Here is a 26959-nt window from a genome sequence, read left to right as displayed (position 1 = left end):
CTTGCTCTGTAATCCAGCAATCATACTTGTTGCGTGCATGCAAACATGAAGCTACAGGAAGTCTCTCCATAGACGGTGGCAGATCTTTACCATCATTGGAAAGCAGGATTAGAGTAGGTTGCCTGATACCCTTATATGACTGACCGATGATGGCCATTTCAGTATTTTCAAATGCAGTGGAAAAACCGCTTTTTCTGAATTGATGCCAGCTGGCTCTGATTTCCCAGACAATCTCATATTTTAAGACCACAGTTAAGCTTTCCTTGACATGTTTGGTTGAAGCTGTCCACAGCAAAATCATGGGGAAACGTTTCTCACTTGATGCCTTTGTGTCCTCGACCATCTAGTCTCCTCTCCAACACCACCTTACTAGCATCTTAACATCCAAAAGGAAATGAAACATCATTTACTTTTGAAGACATTGGATTCTGGATAATGCACAATTTTCTTTGCCATTTTAAACCTTATGTCATGAAACTAAAGTTTGGTACAAACATAACTTTCAGGAGCATTTTCTTTGATTGAAATCAATGAGCTGAACTTAACAGACTCTAAGTAGACATATTTTCATTTCAATTAAGTTTTAAAATAAATGCTTCATTTTAACAAGGCCTACTCCTGAATGTCTTTTTGCCAGACTATACTCACATGCACTCAAGTACTGAGGCTGCCAAAACTTCCTCTTTTTAACCTTCCTGCCCCCAACCACTTTAACCTCAAAAACAAACTCTAAAATGTTTTTAAATTAACAAGAATTGTTCTTTTCAAAACAAACACCAATGCGCAACTCTGTTGATAATTAAATTCAGTTATAGAATGGTCTTTTACATAGAAATATATTTTTAATATTTCTTAAAGGTATAAACAACAGAATAAATAGTACTGCCTATAGACACACACCATTGCCCCTGATGGTTTTTGCTAACTGATCTTTTTAGGATGGACTAGGGAAATATAAATCAACATTTTATAAGCATTAATACATTCAATCATGTTTTAAATTTCTTTGATTTGAAAAGAAGACATGAAAGATAACAAAATAACAAAAAGCTTCACCTTAAAAGTTGTTTTAACTTGATGATTTCTGGGCACAATTTTCATGGAATTCTTGGGGAAATGTTATAAACTGTTCCCATAATATCAAAAACTCGAGGTACTGATGATGAATATTTAGGATCCAATCAGCCATCAAGAGATTCTTTATTTTCCTTTTTAAAACTGTGTTTTCCCATTTTTTTCCCTAAGGTCATGTTTGTTTATTGACTATGCTTATTAATATAAATAAATACATGCTGATACTTTGCATTTTGGTGAATCAGTTTACATATATCACTCATTTACCACTTACCAAACATGCAAAGTTTACAAAAGCAGACACCAAGACAGTCTACTCTGTCTTGTGAAAGTGAAGTTGCTCAGTCGTGTCCGACACTTTGCAACCCCATGGACTGTCGCCTACCAGGCTCCTCCATCCACGGGATTTTCCAGGCAAGAGTACTGGAGTGGGTCGCCATTTCCTTCTCCACTACTCTGTCTTACTATAAACTTAAAGAGCCAAGGCTGGCAGGTTCTTCAGGGCTTCTGTATTCTTTCAAAGAATTGAGCTCTGCAGCTTCTAGGACCTGTTCATTTTCTATTTCCCAGATAACTAAATCAACCTGGCCTTATCCACAAATATTTCTAGAAATTCTGTTGGTTATGGGCACCAACTTTACAGATGGGATCCTCAAGATGTGTTCCATCATAATGGATTTAGTGGTAAATAAAATAACTAGATTATTATTTAATTTTCAGATAGTCAAAATATAACTTCAAAATGTACCAAACAACAAAACATAGGCCGAGTGAATACAAGCAAAAGATTTAACAAACTCATTAAAGAAGGAACCAGCAATATGACAAAGCTGGTTCAAAAAAGGATATGAAAGACTTGGGGGGAGGGAACGAATGATGAAATAAGATTGCTAAATTAGATGCAAATATTTCATATTCTATTTAGCAATAATGATTATAACCTTTGGACTTTCTTCATTACTGGGTAAGAATCACTGGCCTTTCTTCTGGACAAAAAAATAATTATGACTAATCGTTTTTCTATAAGGTAATGCTGCTGCCGCTAAGTTGCTTCAGTCATGTCCGACTCTTTGCAACCCATAGATGGGGTACACCCAGGCTCCCCCGTCCCTGGGATTCTCCAGGGAAGAACCCTGGAGTGGCTTGCCATTTTCTTCTCCAATGCATGAAAGTGAAAAGTGAAAGTGAAGTCGCTCAGTCCTGTCTGACTCTTAGCGACCCCATGGACTACAGCCTATTGGGCTCCTCCGTTCATGGGATTTTCCAGGCAAGAGTACTGGAGTGGGTTGCCATTGTCTTTTCCAGCTGCTGCTGCTAAGTTGCTTCAAAATAGCAAAAATAGTTATACTATCTTGGAGAGTAGGTATTAAACCTTAAGGTAATAGACCTCATGCCTTGAAAGTTCAATCAGTTGTTTTTGCCCCATTTCCAAATTTAGTTATTTTTTTCTTAACAAAATATAGAAAAACCTGGAAAAAATGAAAACATTTTTATCTTTCCACAATATATACTTTCTAAAAATAAAAGTTTCTTCTCCCTGTGAGTTGTTATGAATTAGTTATATCAAACAACATGAATCGAGAATTTTCCAGAATTATAATTGAAATTAAATTTCATAATTTAAGTCTGAGATTACTCAAGATTTCTGTGATTAGTTATTTAAAATATCTCAAATGGAAAAAATATTATAAAGAAAAAACCTAGCTTATTTGAAGTATATTTATGGGGAAACATAAACAGGTAATTTTTATGTTTTGAGTAAGTGATGTCTCATGGAAATGTCACAGAAGACTAAAATTCAGGAAAACTTACCTTCTCTCACTGTATATTTTCTAAATTACTATAGCTTCCTTCTTTTCCCAAGTACAAGGAATGTACAAAAAATTCTCCTTTGGACAAAGGATATTTACAACATTTCTCTTAGGAATTTACAACAAAATAATTCTCACACCCACTATTATTTATTCCATTTTTCTGCTATTCTAGCCATTATTTTTAAAATAAGGGACTAATGCTACAACTGCTAAGTACAGGCAATTTCTCCTCCAACTACTTGACTTTGGTCTATTTCAGAAAACTTTTCTATATCTACCAGAAGAGGGCAGGGAAGGGAAGAGGAGGTAAAACTATACTAGAACAACTTTGCTGGTTAATCAGAGAAGTCAGAGCTCATTTCTTCTTTGTTCTTAGCTTCTAGAATTGAATCTAGTAATAGTGAGCATTCAATAAGCGTTTTTTTAGATAAAATGGAACCACTGGTTAATGGCTCTAAAAATGTGAAGTGTATTTGATGTATAATATTACATGTCACAGGTGTACAATATGATGATTCAGAATTTTAAAGGCTGTATCCTGGTGGCTCAGTGGTAAAGAATCTGTCTGCCAATGCAGGAGATGTAGGTTTGATCCGTGAGTCAGAAAGATCCCCCTGGAGAAGGAAACGACAACCCACTCCAATATTTTGCCTGGGAAATCCTATGGACAGAGGAGCCTGGGGGCTGTAGTCCATGGTGTTGCAAAGAGTCGGACAGGACTTATCAACTAAATGGGAAATGATACAACTTGGCTTATACTCCATGCAGTTGTGAAGTAAACTCCATAAAAACGCATAGCTGACCTTGTTATTCAGGTATTGAAAAGCTTCGCACTACCTGCTTATTTCACAGGATAAAACACAAATCTATTTGCATGGTAAAACCTTCAGTGCCTGGCCCCCATAGATCTTGACAGCTCATCACATATTGCTCCTTAGTGGAAAGACACTGGTGCTCTTTTCACAAGCACAGTGGGGACTCCTGAATCTATATCATGACTTTTGATGCTGCCTCCGATAGGAGCGTCCTTCCCACATTTATTTGCCTGTGTTCCTCATTACTGAACTCTCAAGACTCAGATCAGGAACAATCTCAAGCATGACTTCCCTGAACACAGTACCGAAAATTCCCCTCCTCTGGATTTCCTGGCACACACCTCTTCCTTCACTCACATCATACTGATAGTCATCCCCACCAAGAGCCACACTTGAAATGTGGCCAGTATGACTGAGCAACCAATTATTTTTTTTCATTTTACTGAAATTAAATAACCACACGTGACTGGTTGTTTTTGTACAAGGCAGTGAAGCCCTAGACTATTCAAATAGCACTGCTTTTATTGCTGTTGTTTTAATTGCTCTGTCGTGTCCAACTCTTTTGCAGCCCCATGGACTGTAGCCCACCAGGCTCCGGTGTCCATGGGATTTCCCAGGCAAGAACACCAGAGTGGATTGCCATTTCCTTCTCCAGGAGATATTCCTGACCCAGGGATCGATCCCACATCTCCTGCACTGCAGGTAGATTCTTTATTGCTGAGCCACCAGGGAAGCTCAGGGCTGCTTTACCATAGTGAAAATAACACCAGAACCTTAATGTACCTTCTTGCCTTTTGTTTCTATGTAAAAACCTCAGTAATTCCTTATTAGCACTTTATGTGTATTAACTTTATAAGCATTAAAAACAGTCATTAAAAAATCATTTTACTAATTTTTTGAATAATTTACTTTAGCAAATATATTAAAGTCATTTTATATAAGAATAATATCCCCCTGCCTCTGTAGTCAGCTGAATTATGCTTTACTCCATGGACCTTATAAACAACTTTGAAAAATTGATTACACTTCATTTGATCTCGGGTTTACAGTATCAGAGTATTCGTGTCTTTCTGGACATTATTGGTGGGTTTATACAACAAGGAGAAAGCAAAAGCTGTGAATAATTTTCAAACTTCAACCTTAATTTCAGTATTTTAAAATTTAACTGACAAGGTAATTATCCCAGAAATTGTCCTAACTAAATGATTTGTGAAACTATGATTGTCCTATTAAAATGACAAAGTACTCAATCAGAGAAGAAAAATGGTTCTCCAAGGTTCAGCCCTATTAAACAGGTTCTTTATGTTATTATCCACTTCTCCTTTTGAATATAGACAGCTGTATGTTCCTGAGTGAGTGAGAAAGAGTGTCACAAGCAGAAGATGGGTAACATTAAGGCAAAGCAGTGAAGTAGAGGGAGGAAAGGCCTGAGTCTGTGTGGGGATGGTTTGAGTGGACTCCCACAGGCCTATGTCATGTGGCAGCAGTGATGAAAATCATTCCATTGCCCACTCTCTACCTGAGTTCCTTCCTCTGCAAATGAGGATGATAATTTGACCTGTCACACTGATCTGGATTGGGCTACAGTAAAAACCCTCACATCTGAATTTTATAAAGCAACAGATGATACTTCTTGCTAAGACAACACTTTCAGATCAGCAAGGGACTGTGTCCCATATCACACTTACCCGAGGACACCCAGTAGAAACTACCCAGTAGTCACTTTCGGGAATATTGTCAGTCACATTGCAGAGGAGAAAGAGCACGGGAAGGGTGTCTGCAGTAAGAGCGGTCTCCTAGACGCGACCAGCATCACTTCCCCTCATAAATCACTGGCCAGAGGCAGCTCCAAGGCCGATAGCGCAATCCTACCACATGCAAAAGAAGGAGGCCGAAATATCCAGTGACAAGGCTCTAATGGTTACCACAGTAATTATACCTATCTGTGTCCTAAGAGCTATTTCACACAGATTGCTTGGAGCAGGGACCGGAAGTTAGTAATTTTTATAAAGTAACGGAAGAGTAAATGCATGAAGTGTGAAATTAGATGATTTTAATTTCATGTCAAACTAAATGATTTTAGAACTCCAGGTCTGCTAAAACCAACTAACCTGAGGGGAAAAGTTGAAAAGTTATCCAGAAAGTGAATAGTTTACTTCCATCAAGTATGATCTAATTTAAAAGACTAGGCTGATTTATAACTCCTTCATGCAAAAGAAGGGGCAATTAGTCATTCATTTCTACATCCTACAAATATATACAAGCATTGTGTTAAGTGCTGGGGACACAAAGGTGAACAAAATAGAAATGATGTCTGCCTTCAGGGGAGTGAAGTGAAGTGAAGTCGCTCAGTCGAGTCCGACTCTTTGCGACCCCATGGACTGTAGCCTGCCAGACTCCTCTGTACACGGGATTCTCCAGGCAAGAATACTGGAGTGGGTTACCATTTCCTTCTCCAGGGGATCTTCCTGACCCAGGGAGATTTTATATTAAATATATCACAGGCAAACAGTCACTCAGGGTTATGATAAATGCTCCAGAGAATTTCCATATAGGTAATAGAATCAGTGATAAGTATTTGGGAATTTTGCAGTTCCTTAAAGTATTGTTGTTATTGTTCAGTCACTAAGTTGTGTCTGACTCTTTCAGACCTCCCCCCGACCCCGTGAACTGCAGCACACCAATCTTCTCTGTCCTTCACTATCTCCCAGAGTTTGCTCAAACTCATGTCCATTGAGTTGGTGATGCCATCCAACCATCTCTTCCTCTGTCGTCTCCTTCTCCTTCAATCTTTCCCAGCATCAGAATCTTTTCCAACGAGTTGGGTTCTTCGCATCAGATGGCCAGTGTATTGGGGCTTCAGCTTCAGCATTGGTCCTTCCAATGAATGTTCATTGGAAGGATTGATTTCCTTTAGGATTGACTGGTTTGATCTCCTACTATGTAGGAACTCCTTTGTCATACATACATGTAGATACTGAACATCAACAAATCGTATGCCCTGGACCTCTACTAGCCACCAGAAATAGATATTATTAAGGCATGATCTTAATGATGTGAAGGTCCTCCCTCAGGACCTTTCACATAAAGAAATCATCTTGATATGACATAGTAAATACCATGATTTAGATAAACTGAGGGACTACCTAAAACAGGGAACTATACCCTACTGGGAAAGTGAACATGAGAAATAGCCTTAGGGAGGAGTATGCACTTGAAATCAGGTTTGATATATCATCAGGAGCTAACTAGACAAAGATGATGAAAACCATTCCATGAACTGGGAGGTGAATATTGTATATAAGAGGAATTACAAGCAGTTCATGGTGCTTATGAAGAGGAAATAGTATGCAGTCAGCCTGGAGATCCCTCTAGGCCAGGTCAAGGAGTGTCTAATGCAATGCTGAGTTTGAGTTTTACACCAAAGGTTCTAAAGAGAAATTAAAAGTTAATAACTAAATCAGATTTCTATTTTACAAAGACATATCTATTAGTAGGATGATTTGATGGGAGGTTGAGGTGGGGAAAGACAGACCAGTTAAGAAGTTTTTGCATCCATGACTCAGTGGGATTTATTTCGAGAATGCAAGGTTGAGTCAGCATAAAAAAACAAATTAATGTGACAAATTATTACATTAATAAAATAAAAGGAAAAAAATCATACAATCATCTCAATCTATGTAGAAAAATCATCTGACAGTACTCAATACCTCTTCATGATAAAAACACACATCACACTTGGAAGGGAAGGGAAATTCATCAATCTAATAAAAAAATCTAAAAACCTACAGCCAGCATCATTCTTGGGCTTCCCTGGTAGCTCAGTGGTAAAGAATCCATTTGCAGTGTAGGAACCACAGGAGATGTGGGTTTGATCCCTGGAATGGGTAGATGCTCTGGAGATGGAAAAGGCAACCCACTCTAGTATTCTCGCCACGACAATCCCATGAACAGAAAGAAGTGCCTGGTAGACTATAGTTCATGGGATCCCACAGAGTTGGAGACAACTGAGGGACTGAGCACCAGCATCACACTTAATGGTGAAAGAAGATTGAATGCCTTATCCTGATCATCAGAAGCAAGAGAAGGGTGCTCACTCTTGCTATCTCTATTCAACATTGTACTGGAGGTTTAAGCCACATTAATCATTAGGGAAAGTAAATTAAGAAAGTTCCAGATTGGGGAAGAAAGAAGTGAAACTGTTCTATTACCAGATGACGATGTTACATATAGAAAATCCTAAAGAATCCACTAAAAAAGATGAAAACTAATACATAAGCTCAATAAAATTGTGGCACAACATATACCAAGTCAATTATACAATAATAGCAATATTATATTATACAGAATAGCAATATAACAATAAACTACTTCCCAACAATTAAGAAAAACTTTTATTTACAAGGTCATGCATGTTGTAATAACAGAATAAAATACTTAGGTCTAAATTAAACCAAAAAAGAGTAAAACTTATGTTCAGAAAGCTACAAATTTCTAAAAGAAACTAAAGATCTAAATAAATTGAAAGATGGCCCATATTCTTGGTTTGAAAATCTTATTATTGTTAAGATTGCAGTATTCCCAAATTTGTTCCATGGACTCAATTTGTTCCCTATAAGAATCCAGATGACTTCTGTACAAAAATTGATGAGCTGATTCTAAAATTCATATGGAAATTCAAAAGGCCTAGAATAACAAGACTAATAATGAAAACAAAGAACAAAGATTTAAACTTTCCAAATTTAAAATTCAATATACAACTACAGAAATCAAGACAGCAAGGTACTGTTATGAGAATAGCCACATGGATGAATGCAATAGAATTGAGAGTCAAGAAATAAACCCTCACATTTATGACTAATTGATTTTCAACAAAGGTGCCAATATAATTAAATGGGGGAAATTACAGTCTTGTCAGCAAATGATCTGGGGATAAGTGGATATATACATGCAAAATAAAGAAGCTGAGCTATTGCTTTACACCATATACAAAAATTAACTAAAAATCTATCAAAGACCTAAGTGTAAAAGCAAAAATGATAAAATTCTCAGAAGGAGATTTAGGTATTAATCTTTATGATCTTGAATTATGCAATGGTTCTTAGATAGAATACCAAAAGCATAATCAACCAAAGAAAATATAGATAAAAGGAACAGAGTTATCAATGAGGTGTGAAACATCTTCAAGAAACCTAATATATGTAAAATTGGGGAGGAAAATGAGAGATGCAAAATATTAAAGGAATAACATCTGAAATATTTTTAAACTTGATGAAGACTGCTGCTGCTCAGTCACTTCAGTCGTGTCCGACTCTGTGCAACCCCATAGACGGCAGCCTACCAGGCTCCCCTGTCCCTGGGATTCTCCAGGCAAGAACACTGGAGTGGGTTGCCATTTCCTTCTCCATGATGAAGACTATAAACCTACAAAATAAAGAAGCTCAATCAATTATAAACACACACACATAAATGAAGAAAACAAAATAAAATGACTTTGAAACACTTAGAAAAATGTTAAAAATGCACATGGATAAAAGGAACATTATATACAATTGCAAAGATGAGAATGACAGCAGATTTCTTGGAAACAATGCAAGCAGAAGACAGTGGAATAGTAGCTTTAAATAATGAAAGAAAAAACTGTCACCTAGAATTTTACCCTCGGTGAAAATACTTTTCAAAACAAAAGTGAAATGAAAGCTTTTTCAGACATAAAATAGATAAAAGAATTGCTTCAGACTGTTCTACAAGAAGTGTTACAAGGAATCCACCAGGTGGAAGGAGATGATAACAGATGGAAAGCTGGATCTACATAAGCCATGAACAAAACTGAGAATAGTAAACCTGCAAGAGACAACAGATCGTTAGTTGCTATGGTTGGGATGGGTCCCAGGGAAAAGTTGGAAAGAGATATTACAATGAAATTTGAGGAAATTTGGAGAATGATGGATATGTCCATTGTCTTTATTATGGGGAATGGATTCATGAGAGTATTACTTGACAACACTTAACAAATTACACAACATTTACTGTGTGCAGTTTATTGCATATCAATTATGGCAAAGTAAGTCAGTTAAATAAACAGAAAAGAACTTAGTTGCCAATGAGATATTCAAGTATATCAGATTTAGATTAGAACAGTACAACAGGTAGCCCATTAGATATAAGGGTCTGCAACTCAAGATTAAGGACTAGACTTAGAGTTATTTGTGTTCTGATATTCTTTGATTTGGGCTTCCCTTGTGGCTCAGCTGGTAAAGAATCTGCCTGCAAAGCAGGAGACTTGGGTTCGATCCCTGGGTTGGGAAGATCCCCTGGAGAAGGGAAAGGCTACCCACTCCAGTATTCTGGCCTGGAGAATTCCATGGACTATCCATGGAGTCTCCGAGTCGGAGACGACTGAGTGACTTTCATTTCATTTTCATTCATTCTTTGATTTGGGCTTTCTAGGTGGCACTAGTGGTAAAGAATCTACCTGCCAATGCAGGAGATGCAAGAGACACGGGTTCCATCCCTGGGTCAGGAAGGAAACGGCAACCCACTCCAGTATTCTTGCCTGGAAAAATTCCACAGACCGAGGAACCTGGTGGTCTATGGTCCATGGGGTTGCAAAGAGTCAGACATGACTAAACAAAGCAAAACAAAAAAAGTCTTTGAATTGTATAAGAGTATCATGTTTAGGGGGCTTCCCAGGTGGCGCTAGTGGGCAAGAACCTGCCTGCCAATGCAAGAGACAAGAGATGCGCATTTGATCCCTGGTTTAGGAAGATTCCTTGGAGGTGGGCATGGCAACCCACTCTAGTTTTCTTGCCTGGAGAATCCCATGGAGAGAGGCACCTGGTGGGCTACAGTCCATAGTGTTGCAGAGCTGGACATGACTGAAGTGACGTAGCACACATGCACACATCTTGCTTAGAAGCCTGTGTGTGGAGTCAGCTGGCCTGACCTTAAACACTGCCTTTGCTATGTGACTTAAAATTCTTCTAAAAGAGTCTCCATACCTCAAACAAGTCTCCATACCTCCATACAAATAAACTGAATAATGATGCTAAAGCTGAAACTCTAATACTTTGGCCACCTCATGCGACGAGTTGACTCACTGGAAAAGAGTCTGATGCTGGGAGGGATTGGGGGCAGGAGGAGAAGGGGATGACAGAGAATGAGATGGCTGGATGGCATCACCGACTCGATGGACATGGGTTTGAGTGAACTCCCGGAGTTGGTGATGGACAGAGAGGCCTGACGTGCTGTGATTCATGGGGTCACAAAGAGTCGGACACGACTGAGTTACTGAACTGAACTGAATATGGATATCACAGATTCATTATATGAAGTCCTCAATAAACACTATACAAACAACAGCAACAAAAGTCTTAGGAGTGAATCAGAGTTTATCTTGAAAGCAACATCTTAAAGCAGTGATTCATATCCTTTTTTTAAATTATTACTTATATCCTAAGGAAGCTTTTTTATTCAAATTGCTTTACAATGTTGCATTAGTTTCTGCTGTACAGCAAAGAGAATCAACCACACATATACCTATAGCTCCTCCTTGTTACCACAGAGCATTGAATAGAGTTCCATGTGCTATATGGTAGGTTCTCATTACTTATGTATTTTATAGATAATAGTGTATATATGTCAACTCCAAACTCCTAATTCCTCTCACCCCTCTTTTCCCCCATTGGTATCCATACATTTGTTCTCTATATCTTTGTCTCTATTTCTGCTTTGCAAATAGGTTAATCTATACTTTTTTCGGACTTCCCCATTGGCTCAGTGGTAAAGATTCAGGAGACAAGGGTTCAATCTCTGGGTCCGGAAGATCCCCTGGAGAAGGGAATGGTAACCCACTCTATATTCTTGCCTGGAGAATTCCACGGGCAGAGGAACCTGGCAGGCTACAGTCCATGGGGTTGCAGAGAGTCAGACATGACTGAGTGACTAATTAAATTTACTCTGGTAATCATCTTCAATATGTGCATATATCAAACCTTTATGTTGTACACCTGAAACTGATAAAGTGTTTATGTCAATTATAGCTCAACTTTAAAAAAGGAAAAATACAGGCTTTGCCTTTTCATTTGTTGAATTTCTCTCATTTGTTTTTAAGCACAGTAGAAAAAGTGATTATTATGCTGAACATTAGGAAACTGGTCAAAATTTTCTTATATTAAATTCAGTGTTAAATGTGCATTCTGGTGTCACGGTTTGGTGGCAGTGAACTATAAATGACATAAGGATATAAAAAGACTTCCTCATGTGTAAAAGGCTCCATAAAGCTCTGTCTACAGGAAGACGACATTGACATATCTTATGTTGATACAAGGATCTTCTACTAGAAAAAGCGTGAATTCTTACAAATTATAGATGCAGAAAGATCACACATACCCACCTCTGAGTAGCTGAGCAGGAGAACATCTCTGTTGTGTGAGGATGGAAGAGGAATAGGTGAGACCAGGAAAAGATCCAAAAGACTATCTAATCACTTGCTCTACCTCTCTTAGGAGTTTTAACCAGATGCAAAAATAAAAAAAAAAAAAAAAAAGATACTATAAGCCAAATATTGGTTAGCCTTCAGTTTTATCCTCCAAAGTACAAAGTTCACCATTCATCCTGTGTGGGAGGATAATGGCTTAGACTTAAAAGGAAAATGAGCCAGTTAGCTTCTGTTTGAACTAAAAATCTCCTGTACAAGTAGTACAGGTAAGAGACTTACTTAAATTACCTGCCCAGGCAGAGAAGGAGATGCTAGAACAGAGATAATGGGAATCTGGATAATTAGTGAAAAAAAAGGCCATTTCTGTTCTGTCTAGCACAGAAGTCTTCAAAGTGCAGCCTTAGGACCACAGTATCAACATCACTCATGAACCTGTTAGCAATGCAAATTCTTTGACCCTAATCCCAAACTGCATGCATGCATGCTTCTACCGACTCTTTGTGACCCTACGAACTGTAACCCTCCAGGCTCCCCAGTCCATGGGGTTCTCCAGGAAAAAGTACTGGAGTGGGTTGCAATTTCCTCCTTCAGGGAATGAATCCATGTCTCCTGCATCTCCTGCATCGGCAGGCAGATTCTTTACCACTGAGTAACCTGGGAAGCCTTAACGCCTAACTAATGAATCACAAATTCTGGGATTGAGGCCCACCATTGCTTTCATCAAGACTTCCAAATGATTCTGGTGTTTATTAAAGTTTGAGAAACACTGGTCTACATATGGAGAATGGAAATGCAAGACTCACGTGGTCCCTGGGATAGAAAGTCAGTCCTGCTTCTTGTGTTTAAGGAAAAATTATACATACCTCGGATCTGACCAGTGTCTTCCAGGCTTTCACCATTTAGGTGAATTCTCTTCACTTGATGGAAGAGAAGTGAAGAGGGGTTCATTTCTCCAGAGGCCAAAGTGGGAAGCTGAGAAGAGAAAAAGTATTCTAACTGGGAAGAAGTTGACTGTTTATCTGAACACAAGGTCCACTCAAGCACCTGTCCATCGGTTAAATGTGAATGACTTAAGACTCCACTATTGTTTAAATTTGCCTTTGCTTTCTGGCCACTTTGACCAGGGTTCTGAAAGATGCAGGATCTTTTTTTAGTTGACAACACAATATTACTTTTAAAATGAAACAAAGCAGAGCTGTTTCCTTGTCATTTCTTCTCAAATAACTAAAAAAAATTTAATATTGCAAAATCTTCAAAGTTTAATGTAAAGGTACTTCTTATGCCAGTAAGTTTCTATTTAAAAAAAAAGAAAAAGTATATTCATTCTAAGTACATAAAGAGAAATCAGGAGACAGAAGACAATAGCCTGGATAAACAAACACATACATAAATGTTTAAAGACAAGCATTTAAAGCCAATTTTTGCACATCATTCCTTCATCAGATATTCAACCCTGAATTGGAAAGATCCTCTGGAGAAGGGAATGACTACCCACTCCAGTATTCTGGCCTGGAGAATTCCATGGATTATAATAGATAGTTCTTGGTGTCTCAAAGAGTTGGACACAACTGAGAGACTTTCACTCACCAGTTTCTTAATAGAATGAATGAGTGTTTGTTCTGTGGCAAAAGATAAGTCACAAAAGAATAGTTAAGAAAAGAAATGGAAGTCAGGTAAAAAAAAAAGAATTTAAAATTGAATAATCCTAAAAGTTGATTTTTAGCAGAATGTTTTTGCTTCATTAGATGATAATAGTAATACTAGCATGTGGAGTATGTGTAGACAGAGAGAAAGAAAGTATGCTCAAATAAGTTTAAAAAATACTAATTTAAGCAAAGTGAAACAGCTTCCTTTTTTGCACAACTCCTCAGAGGTTTTGCATATGTTAATGTGCATAAAGTTTCCCAAGTGTGATACATAGCGCTTCTCAAATGTGTTTTACTATAGAATCCTTATTTCTCTACACACCTACCATCTCTGTACAGAACCATTTAGGAAAACAGTGATCCATCTTTGCTAAGTCAGTGGATGCTTACATCTCTGCCCACTAGTTTATATCAGTATGGAAACTTTACCATTCCCTGATTATTTTAATTCCCAGTTGAATAATATAAATAGTGTTTTACTGAATAATTGAGAGTTATGAGTAAATTTTACATAGCTTATCCATCTGTTATCACACCTGGATTTTTCAGCCTTGCCAACATCCTCTCTTCTTTGCTCTTTGGATTTAGAGTGTATGAAATCGATTTTACATTCCATCTCAAAAACTTTTATAAAACACTTATAACAGGTTCCAATGAGAGTCAATACAGGTTGGTGCAAAAGTAACTATGGTTCGGACCCTGAATTTCAAATTATTATAACTAGGCTCAAGCACATCTTTATTAATGAAAATAGGAACCATTACAACCAACACATTTTTGCCTATAAGAAATAAGCTTGCTTATTCTTGTAGCATGAAAATGCATCCTTCAGGATTCAATGAACTCTTGGAATGCATTTTCTGCATCTTGCTGGTTGCGAAGCATTTTCCCTACAAAAAGTTGTTGAGATGCTTGAAGAAGTGGTAGTCGGTTGGCAAGAGGTCAGGTGGGTATGGCAGATGAGGCAAAACTTCATAGCCCAATTTGTTCAAATTTTGAAGCATTGGTTATGCAATGTGTGGATGGCCATTGTCTCGGAGAAGAATTGGGCCCTTTCTGTTGACCAATGCTGGCTGCAGGCATTGCAGTTTTTGGTGCATCTCATCGACTGGCTGAGCATACTTCTCAGAAGTAATGGTTTCACCAGGATTCAGAAAGCTGTAGTGGATCAGACTGGCAGTAGACCACCAAGCAGTGACCATGACCCTATTTTTGGTGCATATTTGACTTTGGGAAGTGCTTTGAAGTTTCTTCTGGATCCATCCACTGAGCTGGTCATTGCTGGTTGTCGTTTAAAATCCACTTGTCCTCACAACATCACAATCTGAGTGAGAAATGGTTTGTTGTTTTTGCATAGAATAAGAGAAGATGACATTTCAAAATGATGATTTTTTTTTATTTTTAGTTAGTTCATGAGGCACCCACTTATTGAGCTTTTTCACCTTTCCAGTTTGCTTCAAATGCCAAATGACCATAGAATGGTCGATGTTGAGTTCTTCAGCAACATCTCATGTTGTAAAAGGATCAGCTTCAGTGATGGTTCTCAGTTGGTCGTTAACTTTTGATGGCTGGCCACAACACTCCTCATCTTCAAGGCTCTCATCTCCTTTGAAAAATCCCTTCAACCATCACTGCACCATACATTCATTAGTAGTTCGTGGGCCAAAAGCATTACTGATGGTGTGATTTGTCTCCACTGCTTTATGACCCATTTTGAAATTGAATAAGAAAATTGCCTGAATTTGCTTTTTGTCTAGCATTTCCATAGTCTAAAATACATATAAAATAAATAGCAAGTTATAATTCATTAGCAAAAAACATAAAACAATAAATGCACATTAAAATTATGTAAAACATAATCACCTTTATTTAAGAATGTATTGCAAAATCAAATGTCAAATTTCAAAAATGCAAAACTGCAATTACCTTTGCACCAACATAAGTACACTATTAAAACATGTTTCTTAGGAGTTACTGGAGAAGGAAATGGCAACCCACTCCAGTGTTCTTGCCTGAAGAATCCCAGGGAAAGGGGAGCCTGGTGGGCTGCCGTCTATGGGGTCGCACAGAGTCGGACACGACTGAAGTGACTTAGCAGCAGCAGCAGCAGCTTAGGAGTTACAGCATGGGTGAACCATATCTAGATGCAGAACCAGTGCTGCAAAGCACTTCACAACCAAAATCATGTAGAAAAAGATTTTATTTGAAACATCATTATCTACTCTTAAATTAGGATGACATTTTTTACCTGTAGAAGTTTCTTTTTTCTCTTATACTTCTCCTTCTCACTTTATCCCTTCAAGTAGATAGTGAACCCATTACCTTAGAGAAAGAATGTCAATCCACTAAGGAGATTTTACTTGATGCCTTTGAAGCAAACAGAGGGATAAAGTTTTCTGCCCTGAGTGAAAATAGATGGAGCAGAATTATTGAGAAGAAAGACATAAGAAGAACCTGGAAGAAGGAATCCTAAACTTGGGAGCCCAGGTAAGTCCAGGGTAGCACTAAGACCTCAGAAAGGTATAGTGTGTCTAGATAAAGAGTTGTTCAGATAGCTTCTCTGGTATTTTCACGTTCTAGTAAGGTTAGAAGGTAGCGGGATTATTTCATTTCCATCAAGCCATGTGTTCAAGGACTGATGATTTATAGATGCTAGGAATTTGAGGCTGATCCCAATCAAATGCCTTGTAAAAGTGAAAGTCACTAAGTCCTATCTGACTCTTTGCAACCCCATGGACTATACAGTCCATGCAATTCTCCAGGCCAGAACACTGGAGTGGGTAGCCTTTCCCTTCTCCAGGTGATCTTCCCAACCCAGGGATCAAACCCAGGTCTCCCGCATTGCAGGTGGATTCTTTACCAACTGAGGTATCAGGGAAGCCCTATCAAATGCCTTGATACCATGTAAAAGCCTCAAACTTAGAAATCTAGGGAAAGTAGAAACTCTAAAATAAATAAGTTGCTATAATGCCAACAGGATAGTTTATATTAATTGTCACTGGTGTTAATTATCCAAGGGACAGAGGTTCAATGCCAGCGTTTCTATGAGATAGCATTCTTGAAGGCAAGGTGATTCAGTGTGAGGAAATTAACAAGATGGCACCAGTCAGGCTCTCTTGCCCCATGCTGTCATGCCCTCTCGCCCCATGTTCTGTAAACAATGACTTTGCATGGTTGTGTAACAGCTGCGATCACTTATGGCACTGACCTTGCGTGTCACAAGGTACGCGCTTGGCCATGGGCTACTTCTGTTCTGTAAGTATATATAAGCTTCACCTGGAAAAGCCCTGCAGGGTTGTGCGCATTTATGTTATATTATGTCTACTGCATCAGCCAGGAAAGAATAAATGTATCTGCAGTTCCTATGGCTCCTTAACTTTTCTTCCAGCCTCTTAGCTTGTACCTTGCCTACCATGGGTTCAGTGAACAGTGTGCTCAGTGAGACACAGTGAGACGATTGGCACTGTGAACAGGATCAGCAAGGCATCCAGGGAGGCCCATTTGGGTTGCAACTTAGTGCTGGAGAAAGTGAAGACATCAGAGCCCTAGATAAAGGGACTGAGGTCTGATGAGCACTTTATGATGGTAGCTTTGTTTGATCCTGTTTAAGAATCCAACTCCCTATCAAGGGTGAGTGTATAGATTTAAAAAGTGTGCCTCGTAATCTTAAAAAAAAAAAAAAAAAGTGTGCTATGCAGGGGCCAAATGGAAGAGTGACCTATATCCTTCTCACCTTAGTTGTACTGGGGTGTTTGTTTAACTCACATTTCTTAAATCTTATTGGTGCTGAGTTGGACACAAGAATACAGTGTTGAGACGTGCTTTATGGGAAAAGCAGACAAACGAACAATTTCAATTTTTGTAATGAATTCAGAAGCAGTGAGAAGCCCTAGGTTTTTAGGGTACCTCTATAAACAGCTTGAGCATATCAGGGATTGAAACAATGAGAGCTTTGAACTGATTCTTTTAGAACAAGTAGGAGTTCCTGAGGAGGGCACCAGAGCTTAAAGCAGAGGATGAAACATTTGTAAAACTAACATAGCTTAGAACATTGGATGATGCTAGGGAGTTTGCTATTCCTGCAGTGTAAAACCTTTTTAAAAAAATATAATTTTATTTATTTATTTTTGGCTGTGCTGGGTCTTCGTTGCTGCCCAGGCTTCTCTCTAGTTGCAGCGAGTGGGAGCTACTCTCTAGTTGCAGTGTGTAGGTTTCCCATTGTAGTGCCTTCTCTTGTTGTGGAGCATGGGCTCTCAAGCGTGTGCTTTAGTAGCTTTTGCAGGACATGGGCTCAGTAGTTGCAGTTTCTGGGCTCTAGAGCACGGGCTCAAGAGTTGTGGCACTCAGGATTAGCTGCTCCGTGCCATGTGGGATCAGATGGAACCCATGTCTCCTGCATTGGCAGGCAGGTTCTTTACCACTGAGCCAACAGGAAAGCCCTACAGTGGGAAGTCTTTATTCAAGAACCACCAGAGAGAAGGAAGTCAAGCAAGATGAGTCAAATCATAAACAGTCTTAACACCTTCATGATGTTTCTCCTCAGGTGAAAGTCTGACTCAAAGTATTTTAAGATAACTGATGATCAGATTAACGTTCCAGGAGGTAAACTCCAGAGGTAAAGTAGAACATTTTGTAGGTAGAGAAATGCATGCGGACAGTGCAATTGGAGCCACTTGCATGCTTTAAGGAAGCAACGATGTGACCACGTTTGGGGACATGAAGGCAGTGCCCTGAGGGTGAAGTGAACATGGGATATCAGTGAGAGAATGTTGAGGTTAAATAGTTCCAGCTGGGGTGAACAAGGGATTTCAGTAGAGTTGTTGCTGTTGTCCTACTCTTTGCGACTCCATGGATTTGCAGCCTAACAGACTTCCCTGTCCCCCACTATCTCCCAGAGTTTGCTCAAGTTCATGTCCATTGAGTCAGTGATGCTATATAACCATTTCATCCTCTGCTACCCTCTTCTCCTTTTGCCTTCAATCTTTCCCAGCATCAGGGTCTTTTCTAATAAGTCGGCTCTTCACACCAGGTGGCCAAAGTACTGGAGTTTCAGCTTCATCATCAGTCCTTCCAATGCATATCAGGGTTGATTTCCTCTAGGATTGACTGGTTGGATCTCCTCGCTGTCCAAGGGACTCTCAATGGTCTTCTCCAGCATCACAATTCGAAAACATCAATTCTTAGGTCCTCAGCCTTCCTTATATAGTTCAGCTCTCAAGTCCATGCATGACTACTGGAAAAACCTTTCAGTAGAGAAAGGTATTTAAATTATCTTTTACATTTCTGGCAGTAACTAGAGAACAAAGTGAGAGCAAAAGGAGGAGGAGGAGAGAAGGCAGGTGCCACCATGTGACTTCCAGTGGTCAGTCTGGGTCTCAGAGTGAAGAACAGGTGAAGCAGCACCTCTGCTGGATTGTAAAAGACATGAGATATCCCTCCCCCCAACCCGCCCCGCCCCAGGATTTGGGTATTGAATAATATCACTGTCTAGCTACTTCCTTGGTGACTCAGGGGGTAGAGAATCTGCCTGCAATGCGGGAGACCTGGGTTCAACCTGGGTCGGGAAGATCCCCTGGAGAAGGGAATGGCAACCCACTCCAGTATTCTTGCCTGAGAAATCCCATGGACAGAGGAGCCTGGCGGGCTACAGTGCATGAGATTGCAGAGTTGGGCACAGCTGAGCTAACTAACAGATCTTCAGCAGATCCTGTTGAATTTTTCAGTAATATTTAATAACATTTCCCTTTTAAATCTTTATGTACTTTTAAAACATTTAAATAATGTAGGCTGGATGGCATTACCGACTCGATGGACATGATTTGAGTGAACTCCGGGAGTTGGTGATGGACAGGGAGGCCTGGCGTGCTGTGATTCATGGGGTCGCAAAGAGTCGGACACGATTGAGCGACTGAACTGAACTGAACTGAGGCATTTATAAAATTAAAAAGCGTAATAAAAACTTCTCTTAACCTCTGCCCTAGAAACCCACCTTTCTCTCCACAGGTGACCACGGATGACACTCTTTCACAGACTTTTGTCAATGTATTTATGTATATCTAACACACATGTAACCCACTCCAGTACTCTTGCCTGGAAAATCCCATGGACAGAGGAGCCTGGTAGGCTGCAGTCCATGGGGTCACACAGAGTCGGACACAACTGAAGTGATTTAGCAGCAGCAGCAGCAACACACATGTAAATGTAAGAACAGAGTTTAATCATACTATAATACCTATCTGTTATCTATTATCATTGCCTTTTTCTTTTCTACTCCTGTTCTGATTAATAATATGACTTGGAGAGAGTCATATTTTAAAACACACACTTCTTCCTTGTTCACTTAAATCTTTGCACAGTATACTGAGCATTTAATCACAATTTAGCTGTCTATCTATTAATATTTAGTTTGATTTCATTTTTTCTGCCTAGTAAATAATATATAATGAACCATTTCCATACCTTTATGCACACCTGCAAATGTATTTCTCTAGATTAGAATCCTAGAAGTAAAATTATTGGTTCAAGGAGTAAACACACTTTAAATTTTCATAAATACTGCCAAATTTCCCTCCACAAAGTGTATTCCAATTTATATTCTCATCAATAGTGTATAAGAGTTAGATCATTTTCTTCCTTTAACATTTTCTTTCTATTCCTTTTGCGCAACAACTCAGATTTTTCTTTACAATTATCTTTCATCATGAATTTGGGTGGCATGTATGTGAGTGTTACAGTTGAATGGGGTAAGGTGGGAAGAGTTTAAACAATCTTCATTTTCTTGCCTTGCATTATTTGTAAATGAATGTTTCTCATCATCTTTGTTAAAAATTGCTATATTATCCACAGTGCCTCATTACAAATCTTTTGCTATAGTGGGCATCATTATGGCCTTAATTCAATACCAACTTTAATAGTTTATGTCTCTTCAAGAGCATTATGGAGGTTTTCACATGGAGTGTGTGGCTGGCATATTATCGAATAAAATATATTTCTCTTCCACGTCAGAAGGTCAAATCTTTGAGGCATATCTTCATACATAGAGGTCCAGTCAAGCTGAACTTATTTCAGTGTCTAATAGGTAAGGGACAGATTAAGCTCAGGTGTTGGAAATCTCTACTGATATGCAGAAAAAATGATAAAAGTTCTCTCTGGTTCCAAAACAGAGGGATGAACTGGAACTTTACTAAACTGACTTTTAATTGCCAAATGCTCTTGTCTAAGTTTTCTAGCCATCGGCTTTGTTATTTTTGTGGTTTAGTGGCTAAGTTGTGTCTAACTCTTTATTACCTCCATTGACTGTAGCCTGCCAGGTAAGAATACTGGAATGGGTTGCCATTTCCTTCTTCAAAGAATCTTCCCGACCCAGAAATTGAAACTGCATCTTCTGCATTGGCAGGCGAGTTCTTTACTACTGAGCCACCTGGGAAGCAGTCACAGACTTCCAGGCTTCTAAACTGGGTTGTCTCCTTTCTCAGAAGAGTCCCTCACAACCGGTGTTTCCCAAACCATCTTACTCCTCCTGGCTGTGTGGCTTAAGGACCATCTCTCAAGACAGGATTTAATTAAGAGTCACAGTGGATTAACCTGAGTTCTAGTTCTGCACTGCTCTCTTTATCACCTGTAACTGAGATTTAACTTGGACTGAAATATAGATACCTTGCTCTTTGGATTATATTTATTTAGTCATCATTTGATGCTGGAATGAAAACCCAAGAGAAATCACACCACCCCAATGTACCAAACAGTCTAGGAATGGCTAACAGCTCTTCTGCTGTGCCATGCACATCCTTTTTTACCTTTTGCTTTGCTACGCCTTGTGGATTTTTCAGAGCCTGACACTTCAGATGGTTTGGAGATTATGTCTAACCACCAACTGATCTATCCAGGCTGTTCTTACTTTTTAAATGGTTAACTGAGATGAGGGTAAGCATCTCATTTATCAGTCTTTTCCTGGTGAAGGGTAATTTTTCCTCTATTTTTAAAATAGTCTCTATTCATTTGGTTGTCAAGTAGTCCTCCCTGACTATGGGCACACAGGTTATTTATTGCCAAGCTAACTTTCTCTTTGCACAGGAAATCCCTGGGAAGGTAGGTTGGAAGCTGAGTCTCACTATCTTCAGGATCATTAGTGGCAGTGTAATATTTCGTGGCTGTCAGCCTCAGGCTCCTAGCATGGGAGAGGGGTCATCCTTCGGGGAGGACGTAATGATCCCAGAATGCTGGCTGACAGGGTCTTGATCTGTGCTTTTATTATGTTCAATTTATCAGTCTCTTTGGAAAGAATTGACCGTGGGACTCTCTTAAAACATTTGAAATCTTTGGATAAAAGCTCAGAGACAGGCTATTCCTATTTCCATTAATTTCATAATCAATGATGTCAATTTGTCACTATTAATACTGTTTCCATGACCACTTTCCCCAGGCTTTCCTGAACTTAAAAGCTTCTAGATAAACTCCTCCTCTCCCCCTCCACTTTTTTTTTTTTTCCCCCTGATCTCAGTTTTCCTCAATCTGCTGACTATACTCAAATTTACTTCACTTTTTCCCGGCCATCAAAACTTTTTTTATGTTCTTGCAAGCCATCATAGGATAGTTTACAATACCCAGTAAAGATGAATTTTTTGAAAGCTGACAACCTGAATTATGACTGTCTGTTTTTAACTTTTTACATTTTACCCATGTGGTTAAGTTTAGCTTTTTCGATTTTCTCACAAAAGCTATATGTAAGCTTGTTTTTTAATTTACTGAGACATTCTTTTTATGACATCTCATCTATCCAGTCCTGTGTGTATGATCTCCCTTGTATGTTAGTAAGGCAAAACAAAACATAGTACTTTTATTTTATATCTGAAGAGAAATATAACGATTTATTAAAACTTCTGAATCTTAAAGATGGCTAAATGTGGGTATGTAGATGATACCGGTTAATTGTAGTCTGCCATTAACATGTCTAGATTGGAATACGGCATTTACTTGGTAACTATGGGCAAACTACTTCACCACTCTGGGCTTTTGTTTTCTTATTCATAAATAGTTCTATTAATTGAGACTTCACTGGCAGTCTAGTGGTTGACTCTGTGCTTCCACTGCAAGAGACACAGTTTCGGCCCCTAGTTGGGTAAAAGGTCCTGCATGCTGCATGGCCTAAATAAATAAATTAAAAATAAAAAAAGTTTTTAAAAAAGACTTTGAAATCTAGTGAATAACTGAAAAAATACTGATTTTCTAAGATTCTTTTAAAAATTAAGTGACAAAATGCTTGCAGATTATTTAGCATAGTACCTGATATAAGAGCCTGACACATGTTATCTATAGTAATGATAGATAATAACATCATAATAATGAGATATAAAGTATAATCATAATGGTAATACTGTAAAAATATGCTATTCCTGGGTCCAGAATATCCCCTGGAGAAGGAAATGGCAACCCACTCCACTATTCTTGCCTGGAAAATCCCATGGACAGAGGAGCCTGATGGGCTACAGTCCATGGTGTCCCAAGATTCAGACATGACTTAGCGACTAAATCAAATCATGCTATCCAGTAGTATAGTTCTCAGTTACTTGGGCTAGATCTTCCTCTAGTATACAAACAGGATTAGGCTTACAGATCACAAAAAGCCAGGAACCTGGGGAAGAGTATAGCCCTGGAGAAGGAAATGGTAACCAACTCCAATACTCGTTCTGGAAAATCCCATGGACAGAGAAGCCTGGCAGGCTACAGTCCATGGGGTTGCAAAGAGTCAGACATGACTAAGGACAGCAGAGCATGCTCCTTTTATACCCAAATTTGTTGAGTTTTTATCATAAAAGATTCTAAATTTGGTCAAATGATTTTTCTGCATCTATTAAAATAATAATATAATTTTTCTTTCATTATTAATGTGGCATATCATATTTATTGATTTGCATATCAGATTAAACTATCACTGCATTTCAGAGATAAATCCCATTTGATCACGGGCTACAGCCAGTGTTATGCACACACTCAGCTCTGGGGCCACCTGCAGATGCCTGTGTAGTGGCAGGGGCCAGTGGCAGCTGCATGCGTAGTGGTGAGATCCAAGGCTGACTGTGGTTGCACTAGCAGCTATGGAAGCCCTGGCTGTCAGGGTGCGCTCCTGTGGTCACAGGGTCTCACCAAGGGCATGTGCTTGGTCGTGGAGGCTGTGACACGATTCAGGGTGGTGGGGTACATGTGCATGGCTGGAGGATGCAGGAGAGTGATGCAAGTGAGTGATAAGGTGGAGGTTGAACCCACAAACACTCTGGCGTGCACTCTCATATTTTCCAAGTTCCCCCCACCTCCCCCACCACATGCAAAGATCTGGAGGTCCATGTCAAAAGTTGGCCAAGGGCCTGTCAGTGCACAACGGAAGGGACTAGCCCTCCTCAGCAGACCCAATGGTGAGGGTCAGCCACAGGGGTCAAGGGCGACTGTCTTGCCCTCTTGCAGCATGGTATAAATTCTCCCAGCTAGGAGTGGGGGTGAGGGAGGGTGCTGGGAAGGACTCAGGCTGGAGTCTGAGAACTTGAAAATCTGTGGGGTGAAAATGAGTGAAATCTGCAGAGGGTCTTTGGCAGCTGTACTGACTGTTCATTTCTTCAGTGGTGAAGCTACTGGCGTTCTTGGCAGAGCAGGTAATTGGGAACCTCAGTCACTCCCACTGTGTAGCTGGTATGCATCTCAGTTTTACTGGTCTCTGGGTGGGTGAAACCAAAGCAGGGCATCTGTGTAGTGCCTGAAAGCCTTCAGAAGCTGGACGTCAACCCACTCCCCCTTTCCTAGGGAGGGAAATGCTTTAGCTGGGAAGTTGCCACTTGGTGCTAAGCAGTCTCGAGGGATTAGGCAGGAAAGATGAAGTTGTTCTTCCTTCCTGTTTTTTATGGTTTTATTCTGCTGTCTGGTTGAAGTTTCTTAACTGGATTCCTCAGTTCTCCCAGAGCTGTCTAATTGTTGATCTTTGTTAGGGGCATGGAGTTTGAAGCCTCTTACACTGCCATCTTGGTGACATCTTCTTGAGTTCAAATTTATTAAATCAATTTGCTCATTGTCTTGTAAATGGGGAAAATACCAAACTAAAATATTCTTTATTGCACTAAGTTCAGTATTTATACATTTATTTTATTAAAATATTAAAAAATTCATTTGTAATTAGAGGATAATTGGTTTACAATGTTGTGTTGTTTTCGGTCATACAACAATGTGAATCAGCCATAAGTATATACATATCCCCTCTCTCTTGAGCCTTCCACCCCATCCCCATCCCCACCCCACCCACTAGGTCATCACAGAGTACCAGGCGAATCTCTCTGTGTCATACAGTAACTTTTCACTAGCTGTTGTTTTACATATGGTAATGTATATGTTTCAATGCTACCTTCTCAGTGTGTCCCACCTTCTTCTTCCCCCATGGTATTTAGAATCACAATTGGAAAAGTCATTAAATAGCCATCTACTTATGACTCTTAACTCATATTACTAGACAAAAATCACCTCAATTTGAAGTATAGGTAAATATGTGTCTTAAAGCCAGGGACTTGGCTTTAAAATCAACTTGTGTACATGGTTGAGCAACTTTTATGGTGTAGTGGAATTGACACCTGTATGACTACCCTTGGCCCTGGGGACCTGAGAACTGTTGAGTTCTCACGTTGGGTTTCCCCTTCTATTCCCTAAGGGTACCATGCTGAGATGTATTTTATAAGGCCCTAGTTAGGGTACCTTGGGATTAAGCACTGGCGACCCACTTGGTAACAAACCCTTGAAATGGTTATCAAGAAAGCACACTTTTGGGGGCTTAGTATTTGTTTGGTGGGCTTTGTATTTTGATTTTTTTTGTCTGTTTAATTATTTTGATAACTATTCTTGGATGTGTTTAATGTAAAGAATTTTGTTTTTTAATTTATAAAGCTATTTCCTAAGAAGAAAAGTTTAAAAAACATGGATCCAAGTATCTCAACATGACATATTAAAAAAAATAATGGATATTCCAAATTTTAGTATCTGGGGGGGAAATTTAATACTTTTATGTGTAAATATGTATTATATGATAAAATCTTTTATGTAGATAAACAAATCTAATTAATCATATTTTCAATAACCTTCTGTCCCTTAGAGCTGCCATAAATTTTACATTTTATTTTATCAATACTACCACATTATGATTCTTGCCCTCTTTTCCTTCAAAAATTTTAATAGTTTTTATGTCTTTCAGAAGATGAATAGATTTAATTAACACTATTCTTTTTGTGAAATGATAGTCTTAAAATTAGCCTTAAAGTTGTATTTTAAAAGGCTTAACTGTTTAGAAGAAATATAGTTTCATCTTTGATTTTAAAGTTGAATTTTAAGAAGGTATTCACTATACTTGCTCAGAAGTTCATTCACTTAATCATACACTCCACTTTGATCGCAAATCTAAAAATGACAAGGGAGTGAGTTGAATTTTGATCAATTTAAGAAAATACAGCTCTGGGATGAATAGTCTTAGCCCCAAATCTCACATTCTCTACAGCCACAAGAAGTATTGGTTATTGTGATGCTTTTGAGCAGGGCTGTCATTTAAATACAGTTGTTATTTAGTGGCTAAGTCATGTACAACTCTTTTGTGACCCCATGAACTGTTGCCTACCAGGTTTCTCTGTCCATGGGATTTCCAGGCAAGAATGCTGGGAAGGGGTCGCCATTTCCTTCTCCAGGGGATCTTTCTAACCCAGGGATCAAATCCTGCATCTGCTACATTGTCAGTTGAATTACTTACCACTGAGCCCATTTAATGCTTAATTAGAATTTCAAAAAAACAATGAATAATGTTTTTAGTATAGATATGTCCCAAATACTGCATGGTATGTTCAAATTTAACAATGAACTTTTATTTGTTAGATCTTTTCATCTTACCTTTGTATGATTAAAAAAAAAAATATTACTCTTATTGAGTAGCACTGTATTATATGCCAGCATGGATTTAATGAATCACGAGATGGGAAGTCTTCCACCCTAAACAGGTAAAATAAAAGCTTGATAGTCACAGCATTTGTAGTAAATAAATATTGTGACTTCAACTATATTTGTCTTCAATAGTGTAGTCTAAGCCAACTAATTAAATCCAAAAATAAACTTTTTACAATTTACAAATAAGATTTTTTTTCCCCCTCAAATTTGATA

Source organism: Moschus berezovskii, chromosome 16 (assembly GCF_049115385.1).
Source record: "Moschus berezovskii isolate FMDL1 chromosome 16, NW_MosBer_1.0, whole genome shotgun sequence".
Taxonomy (NCBI): domain Eukaryota; kingdom Metazoa; phylum Chordata; class Mammalia; order Artiodactyla; family Moschidae; genus Moschus; species Moschus berezovskii.
The sequence above is the reverse complement of the archived record's forward strand: the minus strand, read 5'-3'. Positions refer to the sequence as shown.